The sequence below is a fragment of the Schistocerca americana genome, chromosome 4 (genome assembly GCF_021461395.2).
Source record: "Schistocerca americana isolate TAMUIC-IGC-003095 chromosome 4, iqSchAmer2.1, whole genome shotgun sequence".
Lineage (NCBI taxonomy): Eukaryota > Metazoa > Arthropoda > Insecta > Orthoptera > Acrididae > Schistocerca > Schistocerca americana.
The window spans coordinates 624549130-624566873 of NC_060122.1; the positions used below are offsets into that span (position 1 = coordinate 624549130).

The 17744-nt window shown below is 43.8% G+C and overlaps 1 long non-coding RNA gene across 1 annotated transcript; it reads left to right on the forward strand.

Annotated features, from left to right (window-relative positions):
- The first annotated feature begins 2120 nt into the window (after positions 1 to 2120).
- LOC124614012 lies at positions 2121 to 13656 on the forward strand. The gene is made up of 3 exons (XR_006979675.1): positions 2121 to 2176; positions 2330 to 2439; positions 13621 to 13656. It is a non-coding gene; the product is annotated as an uncharacterized LOC124614012 (long non-coding RNA).
- Positions 13657 to 17744: the final 4088 nt, after the last annotated feature.

Here is a 17744-nt window from a genome sequence, read left to right on the forward strand (position 1 = left end):
TAATAATTGTCGATGCTACGAAAATACGTGAAACCTTTTGACAGCTGACAGCAGACAATATCCAACATTGCTACAATAGTTTTCGAGACTTGTTTACCTGTAGAACAGCGAAAATAACGTGCCAATCGGAGTCATACGCTGAATTACTAAACTCCCGTTTTTTTTTTAATATACCCATTCTTACTAAATGCAAGGAATAAGCCACCACAAGTATTGTCACCCACACAGCGCACTCAAAAGTTGCAGTTTGTGACTTATCCATGTAACCACCATGAAAATAAATGGAAATTGTAAGGAATGCATTATGAATGTTTTAATCATTGCCTCAGTCACAATTTTTGATAAATCTACGGGCTCTAGTCAACATCAAGACGCACATGTTCTGACTGGGGAGGGAAACTGATGTTAACAAGACTACTTACTTAAACAAGTAGCGCCAATACCGGTTTCGAACCGATAGATTCATCCTCAGACCCCTGTTCACATTCACATTAAATTTGTTGTTACTGTTATTTCCTGGTAAGACAGTTCAAGTGTTCGTAAGAAAGTATTTATTGTCTAATATTTCTCACTGTTCTTTGCAGCAATGCGGTGAGCATTATCGCTCATCGGTACGTTTTCCTTAAAAAAATTTTGTATGCTGCATTATTTTGCGCTATTCGGAGATATCATTCGAAGATCTGCAACCAAAATAGGATGTAAATTGCCATGAATCTGTATCTGCAGCGATATATGAATCTCACTCGAACTTTCGAGGTGCTTCTTAGTGTCATTTACACTGTGTGTTAATGCTGTTAAGATGTTAGTTCCATTTCTTCCGTTAGTTGCTGTTCTGTTTTCTTGGCATATTTTACTCTCCACACTTCTAGAATCTAAAATTTTTAATACTAGCAAAATGAAATCGCGAGTGCTCGGCGCGATCTGGATACTCTTCAGCAGAAAACCTTAGTGCTACTCTAACAGTTTTGAGACATTCGTCACAAACGACATTCATTTTCTCTGCTGGTTTAAGACCAAGTTATTTGTTTGCTGCAACATGCTGATGGGCTTCAAATGCACAGGTAAACACAAGCACCACATCTCATCTTACGTTTTTGTGTGCATTTGTTATAACAGGGCAGATGTCTGTAGAATCTCTTCCGCTGACGGCATAACAGTGGATTTACGGCGCTGTTATCTTGATACTTTTGATCAATTCTCATGCATGTCATGTCTCTGAAGTTCTATTAAAAGCTTCTTTCAGATGCCCTGAAAAAAAATTGTATAGTTACATTAGAAGAAACAAAGTCGTTGTAATCTGACGACTAAAAACAATGGAATTTACTTACAAACACCGGGAAATTTGCCGTATTGCCCTCACCTCGATATGTTTACTCATTCTGGATATATGTGGAGTTGGCTGTCTTAGCTGCCTCACCCTGTACATGCCGGTTAATGACGAAAACACTAAAATTAGGGAATTTGGGGCTAATACCGAATGGCACAAATCGTCTTTCTTTCCACATATCACATTAAAAAGGATAAGTGTGTGGAAATGGGGGCGCGGATGGGTGTGGAAGAAGTGAATGACACTGGTACACCACTAACTCTTTTCCACACATCGTACGGCGTCTTGCGAGGTAAAAATGTAGAAAATGTGGGCCATATGCAGACCGATCCCTGTGTATAATTTTGTGCTTGTAGTATAGTATAACGAAAATCTGTGCCTCTATGGAACATCTTTTCACGATGCCGCCATTGTACCAGATGAGTTATTAACAACACAGAAAGCATGCAGGGCTAAAAGAAGTGTGTCGGTCGGCACTCGTGAGCGTAACCTGAGAACAATCCCCTTTGTGAGAAGTTAACATTCGCTCACAAACATAACTATACTGGATTGTTCTACTCAATGTCTCTTTTTCTTCGAGCTATATGGCAGTTTTTTAGAACCGAAAGACTTTCACTCGTGCAGGCAGTGGTCCGTTGTCTAAATAAAGAACAAAGGGTGCCATAAACCCAGTGGCGTAATTTCTTATTTGGATAATTTTACGCCGTGTGCCGAACGCTACCATGTAAGAACTCAGAACGCTAATATAAGCAGGCGCGGCACCCAGAACAGTCATTCCGCACGGGGTGCATGTGTGGGAACTTTTAGCGCAGAAACAACTCTACTACATAACCCAGCGCAGGTAAACAGGTAAGTCCTTCAGTTCTTCAGCAACATATCCGCCTGAATCGTTCATCTTCTCATATAATTTCATTTTCTTTATATTCTTCAGCTGTTCTTTCGATGATAAACTCCTGAAATCTGATTTATACAATTGTTACGTTCTGTGTCACCTCATTTCAGAATAAACACTCAAACGGAGGCGCTGTTGAATTTTGGTGACGCCATCTGCACTGGCTGCTACGATCATGAAGTCACCGCCCGCATACTTCGCGCTCTCCTTTGTCTTAGCGGTAAGTCATTGCTCAGAGCATCTGTCGCCTTGTTTTCTCAGTAACTGGAGATAATGTTCACCATTTTTAACTGTAGAGATCCGTCACTGTTTCGGGGTTATGGTGACGCCAACATTTGATAATGGATGCATCTACATCTACAATTGCACTCTGCAGTGCTTACGGGCGTGGTTTCCCCCTACGAATACATTTACCGATCTTGCGTCAGAAAAATACTGTTGGTGGTACCCCTCTGAATCGGCCAGAATGTGTCTAGTTAAAAAGTCGTGGCAAATTACACGCGATATAATATGTAGGAAGTAGATTGGTTCTCTACCTGTTTCGGAATTTATTTCAGAATTATATAAAAATTTATTTAAGAATTATTTAAGAATTTTTTAAGGATCTCTTCTGTGATACATTCTTGCATAAGAAGCCCGTGACGATCCGTGCCATTCTTAATTGAATCGTTTCTATCTGTTGAATTTCACTTACTTCGCACTGGAGCTGACACGGAGAGTTAAGGGATCCAGTACTAGAACCATAATTTGAAAGAGCTTCGAAAGACTTAACATCAAATTAGGCACAAGAATTAAATAAGATTCCACTGGAATTTCTGAAATAACTGGGGAAGTGGCAGCCAAGGAACTATTCATATCGATGTGTAGAATTTGTGAGACCAGTGACATACCATCATATTTTAGGGAAAATCTCGGCCACACTACTCCGAAGATAGAATGAGCCGTTGTGGCCGATCGGTTCTAGGCGATTCAGTAAGCAACCACGCTGCTGCTACGGCCGCAGGTTCGAATCCTGCCCCGGGCATAGATATCTGTGATGTCCTTAGGTTAGTTAGGAAAAAATGAAGACCAGAAAACAAAGAACGAATTGCTCGGCTTAAGAAGTGTGTAAGACAGGAATGCAGTCTTTCGCTCCTAGTGTTCAGTCCATACATCGTGTAACATGAAAACTTGTGATCCCGAAGTAGACGAAATTTAGGAACTCTGTTTTTTTTTTTTTGCTTCCGTGGTAGCAAAATAACCCTTGATGGGCGAAGCATAGTGGACATAAAGAGCAGACTAGCACTAGCAAAAAGGGAATCCCTGGTCAAGTATCAAACATAGGCTGCAATTTGAGGAAGAAATTTATAAGAATGTACGTTTGTAGCACAGTAAATATCTGATTTTGGAAAAACTGGAAGAGAAAGAATATCAGAGTCTGTGAGATGTTATGCTACAGAACAATGCTTAAAATTATGGATGCTAGTAACGCAGGTAATGGGAAATTTCATCGGAGAATCGGCGAGGAAAGGAACGTATGGAAAACACTGACAAAAAGGAGGGACACGATAACAGAACGTGTGTTAAGACGTCGGGGGTAACTTCTATTGTACATTCTATTAGAAAAGTTGTAGAGTGTAAAAACTGTACAGGAAGACAGAGATTGGAACATACCCAACAAATACTTGAGGATGTATGGTACAGATGCTAATCTGAGATGAAGAGGATAACTTAAAACTAAACTCCGATCGAACAGGTCTCGGAAGACTTTAAGGTACTGACCAACCCCTCTGTGATCCACAGCCTGTAAGCGTCACTGGTTGCGGGCATGGAGGGGCGTCTGACCAACACTCTGTTCTTCAGGTAGTTGTGAGTTTCCATGACCGTAGCAGCTACTTATTAATCAAGTAGCTCCTCAATTTGTCTCATAAGGGCCGAGTGCACCTTGCTTGCTAACAACGCTCGGCAGACCGGACAGTCAGACATCCAGGTGTTAGCCAAGCCCGACAACACATTACTTCGGTAATCTGACGGGAACCAGTGTTACCTCTGAGGCAAGTCCGTTCGCTGAAGACGTTGGAGAGTAATTCGTGGCAGACTGCATCAAACCGGTCAAAAGGCTAGTGACTTAAAGAAAAAAGACATTATGCTATCAAACCTGAATCTGGTGTCCGCCTCCCCCAAGAACATACTGGCGTGTAGTTACACCTTGAATGGGTCGGGAAAATGAAATTGGATACTTGAAGTTTGTGACTGTTTGCATTAATTGACCGCCAGTCGCGTTATTTACACGTATTGTATCACACGTTATATTTATAAGATTTATATTACAATACTTTGAGTTCGTAGTTAACAGCTATTCCCTGTAACAGACACTGATTTTCTGCAAGTCTTCATGAATTTCGTAACCAGTTTCTTGAGACGTCACCTCCGCACAACATACATAGTGGTTTGCAAAGAGTGTCCTAGAACTAAATCCACATCAACACTCCACAAGCTACCTTAGGGTGTGCACCGGAGGGCGCTACTGGTGAAACTGTACGTCGCTCTCCCCCTTCCTGTCCCATTTCCGAATGTCGTGGTCTGAACAGTCGGACGAAAAGACAGACAGACAAAGAGACTGCGAAGAATTCCTATAATGATTCCGCTGGCACCGAATGTTGTACGAAACCCAAAAAAATAACAAATTGCTCATTGTTCGAGGCGGAATCTTCAAGACAGATTTTCGTAAAGTGACGTTTTTTTCTGTTCGACAATTCTAACCTGTCATTTTTCACTGGCGTCGGTTATTAATCCCTGTAACCGGGTTGGACAATCTTTTCACTGGATGACGGAGAGAAAAACGTATCGTTGTCAGGCAGAGATCTATCGTTCGGGAAAGACTCAGTCTAAATTGATAAGCGAGAATGATGAAATTCCATTTACCGATGTCGTGCTGTTGATGTTAAAAGGATAAATAGACAAGTTTGTGTAACTAAATAATTTTCTGTACAACTTTCTCTTCAAGTTACGTTCGCTAAATCTGTACAGAATGGGGTTCACCATCACAATGACATCAAATAATCAGGGTACCCGTGAAAGATGGCAATACTGAGGAAGTTACTGATAAGCTAGCGGTTCTCTACGACAAACATTCAACAGTCCATACAGTCATAGTAACAAAACTTCCTCCTTCTTTGGTGGCGCATCTCAAAAACGTTTCAAATCAAATTCAAAGGCACAACACTACGAAAAATAAAGAATGCAGCGAAACAGCGTAGGGCAATAACTCCGCAGTGCCAAAATCAGGTACGCTTTTTGTGTTGCTTGCAGCGAGACGACAACGGCGATTCTGTGGAAGGATCTCCGTTCTAGCCCTGTCAGTAACCTTTCCACAACTATGAACTCTGGAGAAAATCACCGGGCTACAGAACTAACTCTCACACTTTCCACCTGACGCGCATTACAAGGATATCGACGGTGAAGGAAATAATGAGAACCTCTTCTGAAGCGACCAAAAATAATTGGCTTGCCTAAAACGATGGATAAAAACATATCGCATTCAAAACGACTCCCAGTTGTCTGGAAATAGTGAATATAGATTCTGTAAAGGTTTCAAGGGACTCTTATAGCACTGTTTCTGCGAAACGATGGCTAGTTGGGATAATGATGATGGAGGTGATAGCGATTACATACACTTCTGTCTAAATTAGACCACATATTGAGATCTGTTGATTGAGGTCGTCACGGTGGATGCGGCTATACATCCTCGTGCTCACTAAAGAAGTCCTCTAAAATGCGTGCGTTGTGAACTGGGACGCTGTCTCCTATGAACACAGCATCACCAGTGGGGAACAAACACTGGTATGGGAAGGACGTGATCACCCAAAATGGTCACAAAATCCTTAGCAGTAATGCGACCTTGCAGAATAACCATATGACCATGGAATAACATGAAATGACCGCTCAAATCATCACAGAAGCCTCACCATGTTTCACTCTTGGCAGCAAGCAGTGTGCATCGTAAGCTGGTCACATCGTACGCCAGACGCAAACTCGGTCTGATGTTGGAAACCGTATGAAACAAGACCCATCCGACCAAATGAATTTTTCCCCGTTGCTGCGTATGCCATATTTTATGGCTCGGTACCGCATTTCCCTATTACGGCGTGGTTTAGGAATCGAGCTCAGTCAGTACTTTCCAGCTTGGGGAGCACTTTTTTGTTTCGGTGCAAGCATGATCCACGAGCACGATATTCAGTTATGCAATGACTTTCACAGTCGTCGTCCTTTTATTTCTTGTCACAGTCCTCTTAAATGACCGTCTGTCACAATCACTCAACACACATTTTCGTCCACGTCGTAACTTAGCGGATGGCGCTTTTCCGCTTTCCCTGCATGCGATTTATATCTTCGATACGCCGCCTCTTGAAATACCAACCTACCTTGGCTACAGAGGCGCCCACGATACGAGCACGAATAACTGTCCACAATCGAATTCACTTAAATCCGACGTAATGCACTCACAACTACACGTGACATTGTCCAGACCACGAATAACATCTTTAACTCATTGAGGACATTGCACCTGAGCCGTTCCAAGTAAAATACTACAGTGCACCTTTCAGGAGTGGGTAGCATCTGCGTATATTTTCAAGCTTGCATTTCTCGCTGCGTTTCCATATTTATGTGGAGTCCATGTATTTACCTATACAACTTGACCTTGGACATCATGCTGCTGTTACATAGGGCTTGTGACAGTAATCGAAAACACGCTGACAGCTGCGAACCACCTGCATCCCTTCATGCTTGATGTCTTCTTCGACGGCGATGTCATAATTCAGAAGTATAATTGTTCGTGTCTCGGAGACAGACCCGTGGTACAGTGCTTTGAAGAGCATTATAGTTAACTCACGTTGATGCCTCGGCGGCCAGATTCGCCTTATGCCTGTGGAACCCCTCTGGGTCACTGTCGGGCGTCATCACCACGTGCGCAAATCAGCGGCCCATTATTTATGTGAATTACAAGACCTGTACATAGGCATATAATGACACACACCTCCACACACCTACCAACAAACTTATTTTGAAGGGCCACACCAGCAGGTGACTGTTCTGTTGTTTATTTAAGTACAATCCACGTTTCGGCCTATTACGCCATTTTCAAGTATTTGATTTTATGTATTTAACACATCTTGCAGGACACTTAACTGTTGTCCTGTAATATATGCTAAACACACGCTCTGCGAATAAACTGAAGTCTTTAGTTACACTAACCGTTCAAAGTATCCAGACAACCCAATGTAATGCGAAATTCATCGATAGATGGCATGAGAGTTGACTCGACAGAATAAAAGCACGTGGTGATTACTGTGTTTGCAGGAGGGCGTAGCAGTAGCAGCAGACTGGTTCAGTCAGAAGGACTCAGTAGCTTCGAATGTGGCTCGCAATTCTATGTCCCCTGGCTAACAAATATGTCAGGGACATTCAACCCTTATACGGCTGCGCATTCGACCTTTGGTGATGTGGCAGTAAAGCGGAAACAGGAAGGAACTAACTACTTATAAACAACACCGGGCAGACCTTTGTACTGAAGGACTGGCAGCGTCGAACATGCCGAAGAGTCGTTGTAAGAAATCGCATGAAATTAGCAGAAGAAATCACTCGTGAGTTGAAAAGTAGTTTGAGTAGCCAAGCTAGCACATTGAAAAGTACACTACTGGCCATTAAAATTGCTACACCACGAAGATGACGTGCTACAGACGATAGATTTAACCGATAGGAAGAAGATGCTGTGATATGCAAATGAGTAGCTTTTCAGAGCATTCACACTAGGTTGGCGCCGGTGGCGACACCTACAACATTCTGACGTGAGGAAAGTTTCCAACCGAATTCTCAAACACAAGCAGCAGTTGACGGGCGTTGCCTGGTGAAACGTTATTGTGATGCCTCGTGTAAGGAGGAGAAATGCGTACCATCACGTTTCCGACTTGGATAAAGGTCGGATTGTAGCCTATCGCGATTGCGGTTTATCGTATCGCGACATTGCTGCTCGCATTGGCCGAGATCCAATGACTGTTAGCAGAATAATGAATCGGTGGCTTCAGGAGGGTAATACGGAACGCCGTGCTGGATCCCAACGGCCTCGTATCACTAGCAGGCATCTTATCCGCATGGCTGTAACGGATCGTGCACCCACGTCTCGATCCCTGAGTCAACAGATGGGGACGTTTGCAAGACAACAACCATCAGCACGAACAGTTCGACAACGTTTGCAGCAGCATGGACTATCAGCTCGGAGGCCATGGCTGCGGTTACCCTTGACGCTGCATCGGAGACAGGAGCGCCTGCGATGGTGTACTCAACAACGAACCTGGGTGCACGAATGGCAAAACATCATTATTTCGGATGAATCCAGTTTATGTTTACAGCGTCAAGATGGTCGCATCCGTGTTTGTCGACATCGATGTTAACGCACATTGGAAGCGTGTATTCGTCATCGCGTCACTGGCGTATCACCCGGCGTGATGGTATGGGGTGCCATTGGTTACACGTCTCGGTCACCTCTTGTTAGCACTGACGGCACTCTGAATAGTGGACGTTACGTTCCAGATGTGTTATGACCCGTGGCTCTACACTTCATTCGATCCCTGCGAAATCCTACATTTCAGCAGGATAATGCACGACAGCATATTGCAGGTCCTGTACGGGACTTTCTGGATACAGAAAATGTTCGACTGCTGGCCTGGCCAGCACATCCTCCAGATCTCTCACCACTTGAAAACGTCTGGTCAATGGTCGCCGAGCAGCTGGCTCGTCACAATACGCCAGTCACTACTCTTGATGAACTGTGGTATCGTGTTGAAGCTGCATGGGCACCTGTACCTGTACACGCCATCCAAGCTCTGTTTCACTCAATGCCCAAGCGTATCTACGCCGTTATTTCGGTTAGAGGTGGTTGTTCTGGGTACTGATTCATCAGGATCAATTCACCCAAATTGCGCGAAAATGTAATCACATATCGGTTCTAGTATAGTGTATTTGTCCAATGAATACCCGTGTATCATCTGCATTTCTTCCTGGTGTAGAAATTTTAATGGCCAGTAGTGTATGTGGTACAATGGTCGATCAGTTCCACTTTATCTGCACTCTGCCGTGGTCAGGGGTATGCAAAGATAGAGGAATAGTAAAGAGCGACGCCACTGGATTTCGAATAACCTGAAACATGAGATTTGCAGTGTTTAACACGCCACACCCTATGGTTGTGCGAGGGTAGATTACAGATTTGGCGAATTCCATTAGGTTGTTAACTGACATTTGTGCAGCACCATTACTGAAGTACAGAGTGTTGCGTCGCTACTGTGGAAGTCAGCACGGACGCAAACAAGGAAGGAGAGAGGTTGCAGTGGTCGGTGGCAGGAGTCCAAAATGATCTGTACATTAGACTTCAAGATTAATTGCACATTTCATCTCTAAAAAGAAAATAAGCGTAACATCTTTTTATGCAGTGGCTTCTGTGATGTACCTTTCGCATTTCTTGCTTTTATGTTTTCGTTTTCTTCAAAGGCAAAGAGAAAAGGTGAAGCGGTAGCCCAGAGTAGAGCCCGCGCCTACGGTAATGTATTTTTGTTTTTCCAGGATTAAAAAACATAAGATGTTTTTTTCTGTTCCTCGGTAAAAGAGAATGGACTCCCTCTCTGTTAATGAACGAAGGTAGAGGCACCCTACGTGCACGTACATTAGACACTATTACCACTCGGCTCAAGAGGGGCTGCCGTTCCTCCATAGACATTCAAACACCTGCCTTAAAGTGTCCCCATCACCGTTCGAGCCGTCGTCAGGGATGGAGCACCCCATATTAGAATTCACTGACAACTGGCCAGTTAGTTATGATTAAATTGCGTCTTTTCTTCCTAGTCTTAAAAGACAGACATTAAATTTTTCCCTCGTGAGTGGTAGATAACCATCTCAGTTGCAAAGTAGTACAGTCATGCCTGCCCTAAGAATGAAATCCCACAATAAATTTGTGACTTCTGCCCAACCAGTTTCTTACCCTCCATGTCCAAAGCCCAGTAATATATTATTCGCTATCATCTGACTGAATACTTCCGGAAATTCAACTTACACGACAAATATCAGGCTACGCTTCGTAAACACTACACTAATTAAGGTAACTAATGACCTGAATTAAGCTACGGGCAACCGTGATGCTCAAATACTGACACTGTAGCACTTCAGAAAAGCATTTTACACTGCCAGCTTTGCTAAATATGTTAGAAAACATGCACCAGCTAAATTATTCAGATAGTGTGCCGAAGTGTTTTGAAAGCCATTTGCAAATCAGACATGGGATGAGGAGCCGATCTGGAACGATATCCTCTCAGCACAGCCACAAGTCTTAATCCTGAGACCACTGTTCTTTTCCTTGTACATCAGTGACGTGCAGCTGATTTAGTGCTCCTACAAGCAACTATAATTTCTGCGCCGACAACCTTCATCCCTATCTTAATTCCACACCGGAATACATCAAAACGGTCATCGACGACGTGAATGACGATCTGTCTTCTGTGCTCAAATGAGTGCTAAACCTAGGATTTAACCGACATGGGAAATAGTCCCCAGCAGTTCCAGTATCGCATCTTAAATGATTTAATTCCGAAATTTCGGAACAATTGTGTCCTATTCTTTCGATGGTGTCCTAAGAGCAGTACACCAGGAAATGTGAAGAGCCGGCCGCGGTGGTCTAGCGGTTCTAGGCGCTCAGTGCGGAACCGCGCGACTGCTACGGTCGCAGGTTCGAATCCTGCCTCGGGCATGGATGTGTGTGATGTCCTTAGGTTAGTTAGGTTTAAGTAGTTCTAAGTTCTAGGGGACTGATGACCTCAGATATTAAGTCCCATAGTGCTCAGAGCCAAATGTGAAGAACTTAATGTACCCTGTATGAACAGCTCAAGTAAGCTATAGTTACTGTCATCCGCTACAGGAAGACATTTGAGAAAGTTCAAAACATACAGACGTTTCAGATGATAGTTTCACAGACTATAAAACATACTCCCGTAAATCACATTGTGCTGAAACTCAGCTACTACAACGTATTCCAGCACTGCATGATTAGTGAAGAGTCTAGTTGGTTAGAACTAACCATGGTTGTTTGTTGAACTACATCTGAAACTTCCATCTATTTGACCACGTCATTGCTTCATACTCCGAGTCAGGATGTTTGCGGCCAGTTTGCGGCCACACAAGTTTTGTGCCCATTTATATTATAAAACATCTCTAATCTGTTTCTACGTTTCGAGAAAAATCTGCTCCTGTTTTGAGTGAAATTCAATGCCCCCGCTGTTTTATGGAAAAATTATAGCACTTGGTTCTGCTAACCTTAAAATACAGAGAATAGACGACAGACTTCAGTTGCCAGAGACTACAATCATGTGTCTGTGAGTTGCGTTTGCGTGTGTGCGTGTGTGTGTCGACTATTCTTGACGAAGGCCTTGCTGGCCGAAAGCTGATTTGTGACAGGATTTCTGTTCTGCCTATCTACGACTCTGCATCTCCGCTTTATGGTGAGTAGCAGCTTTCCTTTTCTTAATATAATTGCATTATCTTTGACTCCAATGTCTAAAATAATATTTATTCTGTGTTTTTACCTGATGAGTAACATCTCTTACAATGTTATCTACAAATGTTGGAACTTCTTTTACGACGATAATGTGACATTGTAAGCCGAAAACAGGTTTAATTAATAAATTAATATATCTTGCAGAATATTGAGTCTAACAAGTCCCTGTCTCTTTAAGCAAGCATCGTAGCTAATCGGTCAGTTGCCTTATTGTTGTTGAATTTGTAACGTGACACAGGCTGGAGTAAGCCAAGTTTACTGTCTTCAATTCTCTCTCTATGCTGTCAGCTTCCCATGAGTAATGGGGCTATTTTCACTAATAAATCGGTATTGTGAATCTGTGGTTCCCAAAGTTTGAAACGCTGCCTCAATTTTGTTACGTAGTGAAGAAGAGTTAAATCAAGCTAAACTTCTGCTAATTGTTTCTTGTCTCTAAATGTCCCACCTGTCCGAATACATCCACACAGCAATGTCGTGCAGGAGCCCTTCAATAAGGTAAGAAGTCCAACGCTGCCACCGTCGTGTTGACAGGAGAAATTCTCTGTTGCTAAGACATTACTTATAGACGAAAAAGGGAAGAAAGTGACATTTATATAAACGCAACAGCTCATAGTTAACCAGGATACGGCGTGGCCCATGAACCGTTCCTTCCCTTTACCGTAATTGTACTATAAACCTCTTTTTTCCCCATTTAGATTCGGTACTTGCTAATTAATTATTCGATCTACTGGTTTAGGAAACCACTAAAAGTAGTCCTTGAAGGCACTTACCACCTTCTCTCACAGTGGGATAAAACAGTTAACGGTAACGGCGATTAATTTTGAAATAATGAACTGTTTAATTGTTTATCTTCCATTTGTTTAGGTTTTGACAGAGCCTTATCCTAGCTCAGTATTCGTTTCTCGCTGTGTATCTGAAACGAGTGCCTGTCTAGCATCACTCCAGTAGTAAGACTGTACAGTATTTTCCTACAGCTGCTATATGATTCCATCGAATTTTCAGAGTGTGTGCCTGCGCTATATAAGGATTTATCTCTCGATACCGTGTTCCTAGGATCAGTGTTGTAGACTGCGTATTTACACAAGGTGGTCCATTGATGGTGACCGGGCAATTTGTCAGCTACTGATGTGCGGATTAACCACGACAGCAGCTATAACACCTACTTGGGCATCATCATTTGTTGCAGGTCGTGGTTGACGTTTCACATGTGGCTGAACACTTCCTGTTTCCTAAAATAACGTAACTATCCGGCGAAAGGTCCGGACACTTGGATGATGTCGTCCAGGATACCGAGCAGCATACATACACACGCCTGTTGGGGATTTTGAGCGCAATAGCCATACATAAACGCGATATCGACCTCTTCCGCAATTGGAAAACCGTCCATTCTAACACGGATAATGTATCACGAAGCAAATGCCGTTCGCACTGGCGTAATGTTACGTGATACTACGTACTCACACGTTTGTGTCTATTATAGCGCCATCTATCACAAAGCGAAAAAAGTGGTCCAACTAAAACAATCTAATTTCTTTACGCACTACTCGAATTCGTAATAAAAATGCGGGTTCCCATTTAAAAAAAATGCAGTTGATATCCGTTTGACCTACGGCACCGCCACCTAGCGGGCCAACCATAGCGCCATCTGGCGTCCCCCTTCAAGCTAGACAAGTTTCGTTCTTTGTAGTTTTTTCGTTTGACGCTTATTTCATGAGATATTTGGCCCGGTCATGATCAATGGACCACCCTGTATATGACTAAGTAGTTCATTTCTTTTATAATAATCTGCTATATTTTTTTAATTCGTACTTTTTACTTCTACAGGTCCTGTTCTTCTCGCAGGGCTATACTGGTTCCAGGTATGGTTTAAACTGTTCGTATTCAATGAAAGTCTTGCTGAAGATCGGCGTATTGTGCTGCTGCCAGCCTACCTGATTGTTTAGGTGTCAAAATAACAATAAAGTAAAAGAGAAAATGAAAGTCTTACACTTTAAGCAGTAGCGCCAATAATACACATAACATAATTTGCGTCGAATAAGAAGTATCGGCATTAATCAAATGCTAGTACCAATCTCAGGACAAAGGTACCTCTGAAACACTGCTAACTGATTACATCTACATCTACATCTACATCCATACTCCGCAACCCACCTGACGGTGTGTGGCGGAGGGTACCCTCAGTACCTCTATCGGTTCTCCTTTCTATTTTAGCAGTCTCGTATTGTTCGTGGAAAGAAGGATTGTCTGTTTGCTTCTGTGTGGGCTGTAATCTCTCTGATTTTATCCTCATGGTCTCTTCGCGAGATATACGTAGGAGGGAGCAATATACTGCTGGACTCTCCGGCGAAGGTATGTTCTCGAAACTTTAACAAAAGCCCGTACCGAGCTACTGAGCGTCTCTCCAGAAGAGTCTTCCACTGGAGTTTATCTATCATCTCCGAAACGCTTTCGCGATTACTAAATGATCCTGTAACGAAGCGCGCTGCTCTCCGTTGGATCTTCTCTATCTCTTCTATCAACCCTATCTGGTACGGATCCCACACTGCTGAGCAGTATTCAAGCAGTGAGCGAACGAGTGTACTGCAACCTACTTCCTTTGTTTTCGGATTGCATTTCCTTAGGATTCTTCCAATGAATCTCAGTCTCGCATCTGCTTTACCGACGATCAACTTTATATGATCATTCCATTTTAAATCACTCCTAATGCGTACTCCCAGATAATTTATGGAATTAACTGCTTCCAGTTGCTGACCTGCTATTTTGTAGCTAAATGATAAGGGATCTATCTTTCTGTGTATTCGCAGCACATTACATTTGTCTACATTGAGATTCAATTGCCATTCCCTGCACCATGCGTCAATTCGCTGCAGATCCTCCTGCAATTCAGTACAATTTTCCATTGTTACAACCTCTCGATACACCACAGCATCATCTGCAAAAAGCCCCAGTGAACTTCCGATGTCTTCCACCAGGTCATTTATGTATGTTGTGAACAGCAACGGTCCCATGACACTCCCCTGTGGCACACCTGAAATCACTCTCACTTCGGAAGACTTCTCTCCATTGAGAATGACATGCTGCGTTCTGTTATCTAGGAACTCTTCAATCCAATCACACAATTGGTCTGATAGTCCATATGCTCTTACTTTGTTCATTAAACGACTGTGGAGAACTGTATCGAACGCCTTGCGGAAGTCAAGAAACACGGCATCTGCTGTGAACCCGTGCCTATGGCCCTCTGAGTCTCGTGGACGAATAGCGCGAGCTGGGTTTCACACGACCGTCTTTTTCGAAACCCATGCTGATTCCTACAGAGTAGATTTGTAGTCTCCAGAAAAGTCATTATACTCGAACACAATATGTGTTCCAAAATTCTACGACTAATCGACTTTAGAGATGTAGGTCTATAGTTCTGCACATCTGTTCGACGTTCCTTCTTGAAAACGGGGATGACCTCCGCCCTTTTCCAATTCTTTGGAACGCTACGCTCTTCTAGAGACCTACGGTACACCGCTGCAAGAAGGGGGGCAAGTTCCTTCGCGTACTCTGTGTAAAATAGAACTGGTATCCCATCAGGTCCAGCGGCCTTCCCTCTTTTGAGCGATTTTAATTGTTTCTCTATCCCTCTGTCGTCTATTTCGATATCTACCACTCTGTCATCTGTGCGACAATCTAGAGACGGAACTACAGTGCAGTCTTCCTCTGTGGAACAGCTTGGAAAAAAGACATTTAGTATTTCGGCCTTTAGTCTGTCATCCTCTGTTTCAGTACCATTTTGGTCACAGAGTGTCTGGACATTTTGTTTTGATCCACCTACCGCTTTGACATAAGACCAGAATTTCTTAGGATTTTCTGCCAACTCAGTACATAGAACTTTACTTTCGAATTCATTGAACGCCTCTCGCATAGCCCTCCTCACACTACATTTCGCTTCGCGTAATTTTTGTTTGTCTGCAAGGCTTTGGCTATGTTTATGTTTGCTGTCAAGTTCCCTTTGCTTCCGCAGCAGTTTTCTAACTCGTTTGTTGTACCACGGTGGCTCTTTTCCATCTCTTACGATCTTGCTTGGCACATACTCATCTAACGCATATTGTACGATGGTTTTGAACTTTGTCCACTGATCCTCAACACTATCTGTACTTGAGACAAAACTTTTGTGTTGAACTGTTAGGTACTCTGTAAGCTGCTTTTTGTCACTTTTGCTAAACAGAAAAGTCTTCCTACCTTTTTTAATATTTCTCTTTACGGCTGAAATCATCGATGCAGTAACCGCTTTATGATCGCTGATTCCCTGTTCTGCGTTAACTGTTTCAAATAGCTCGGGTCTGTTTGTCACCAGAAGGTCTAATATGTTATCGCCACGAGTCGGTTCTCTGTTTAACTGATCAAGGTAGTTTTCAGATGAAGCACTTAAACAACTTTCACTGGATTCTTTATCATTGCCACCCGCTATGAACGTTTGAGTCTCCCAGTCTATATCCGGCAAATTAAAATCTCCACCCAGAACTATAACATGGTGGGGAAGTCTACTCGATATATTTTCCAAATTATCCTTCAGGTGCTCAGCCACAACAGCTGCTGAGCCAGGGGGCCTATAAAGACATCCAGTTACCATGTCTGAGCCTGCTTTAACCGTGACCTTCACCCAAATCATTTCACATTTCGGATCTCCGTTAATTGCCTTCGATACTATTGCACTTATTATCGCTATAAACACGCCTCCCCCTTCACTGTCCAGCCGGTCTCTGTGGTATACATTCCAATCTGAGTTTAGGATTTCATTAGTGTTTACGTCTGGTTTCAGCCAACTTTCTGTCCCTAGTACTATATGGGCGTTATGACCGTTTATTAATGAGAGCAGTTCTGGGACCTTTCTATAAACGCTCCTGCAGTTTACTATTAGCACATTAATATTTTTATTCCCTGTTGCATTTTGCCTACTCCTACCTTGCCGCGTCTCAGGAGGCGTCTTGTCGGGCCTAGGGAGGGAATTCTCTAACCTAAAAAACCCCCATGTGCACCCCACACGTACTCCGCTACCCTTGTAGCCGCTTCCGGCGTGTTGTGCACGCCTGACCTATTCAGGGGGACCCTACATTTCTCCACCCGATAGCGGAGGTCGAGAAATTTGCACCCCAGATCTCCGCAGAATCGTCTGAGCCTCTGGTTTAAGCCTTCCACTCGGCTCCAAACCAGAGGACCGCGATCGGTTCTGGGAACGATATTACATATAGTTAGCTCTGATTCCACCCCGCGAGCGAGGCTTTCCGCCTTCACCAATTCCGCCAACCGCCTGTACGAACTGAGGGTGACATCTGAACCCAGACGGCAGGAGTCATTGGTGCCGACATGAGCAACAATTTGCAGTCGGGTGCACCCAGTGCTCTCTATCGCCGCCGGTAAGGCCTCCTCCACATCTCGGATGAGACCCCCCGGCAAGCAGACGGAGTGAACACTGGCCTTCTTCCCCGACCTTTTCGCTATTTCCCTAAGGGGCTCCATCACCCGCCTAACGTTGGAGCTCCCAATAACTAATAAACCCCTCCCCCCCGTGTGCCTGCTCGGACCTTGCTGAAGGAGCAGCCACATGTCCACTCACAGGCAGAGCGGGCGATACCACACGGCCAGCCTCCACATTTACCCTCCGCCTCGTACGCCGCGAACGCCACTGAACCCGCCACTCCCGTTGGGGAGAGGGTGGCCCAACCGCGCCCGGTACCTGCGAATATGTCTCGACAGCAGGGACACTGGGTGAAGCATGTAACACCTGGGGTGTACCTTGCGACGCACCAGACTCCCCACTTCCGCTACACTCCGAGGCAGCAGCCTGAAGACGGCTGAACGCGGCCATCAACACGTTCAGCTGTTCGCGAACAGTGGCCAGCTCCTCCTGCGTCCATACACAGCAGTCGCACATCCTATCCATTCTAAGGAATCAATTTACAGAA